This window comes from Elephantulus edwardii, unplaced genomic scaffold (genome assembly GCF_000299155.1).
Source record: "Elephantulus edwardii isolate Elephantulus edwardi_28Jun2011 unplaced genomic scaffold, EleEdw1.0 scaffold00221, whole genome shotgun sequence".
Taxonomy (NCBI): Eukaryota; Metazoa; Chordata; class Mammalia; order Macroscelidea; family Macroscelididae; genus Elephantulus; species Elephantulus edwardii.
In genome coordinates, this window is record NW_006399971.1 from 88,923 (window position 1) to 89,426 (window position 504).

Genomic DNA, 504 nt, shown 5'->3' on the forward strand with positions numbered 1-504 from the left:
GCAACCAGAAAAAAGCAGGAGTAGCGATATTAATCTCTGATAAAGTAAATATCAATGTAAAAACCATTACAAAGGACAAGGAAGGTCATTACGTAATGCTGAGAGGGTCAAAAGAACAAGGGGACATAACAATAATAAATATCTATGCACCAAATTAAAGACCTGCAAACTGCATAAAACAAACATTAACAAAACTGAAAAAGGAAATAGACAACACTACTATAATACTTGGAGACCTCAATACACCCCTCCCAAGAAAAGCTAGAACTACCAGAAAGAAACTCAACAAAGATACTGAAGAATTAAACCATACAATAAACCAACTTGACCTTATAGATATTTACAGGCTAATGCATCCCAAAAAAACAAAGTAGACCTTCTTCTCCAGTGTACACGGAACATTCTCTAAAATAGATCACATTCTGGGACACAAGGCAAGCATCAATAAATTCAAAAACATAGAAATAATACAAAGCATCTTTTCAGACCATAATGCTACAAAAT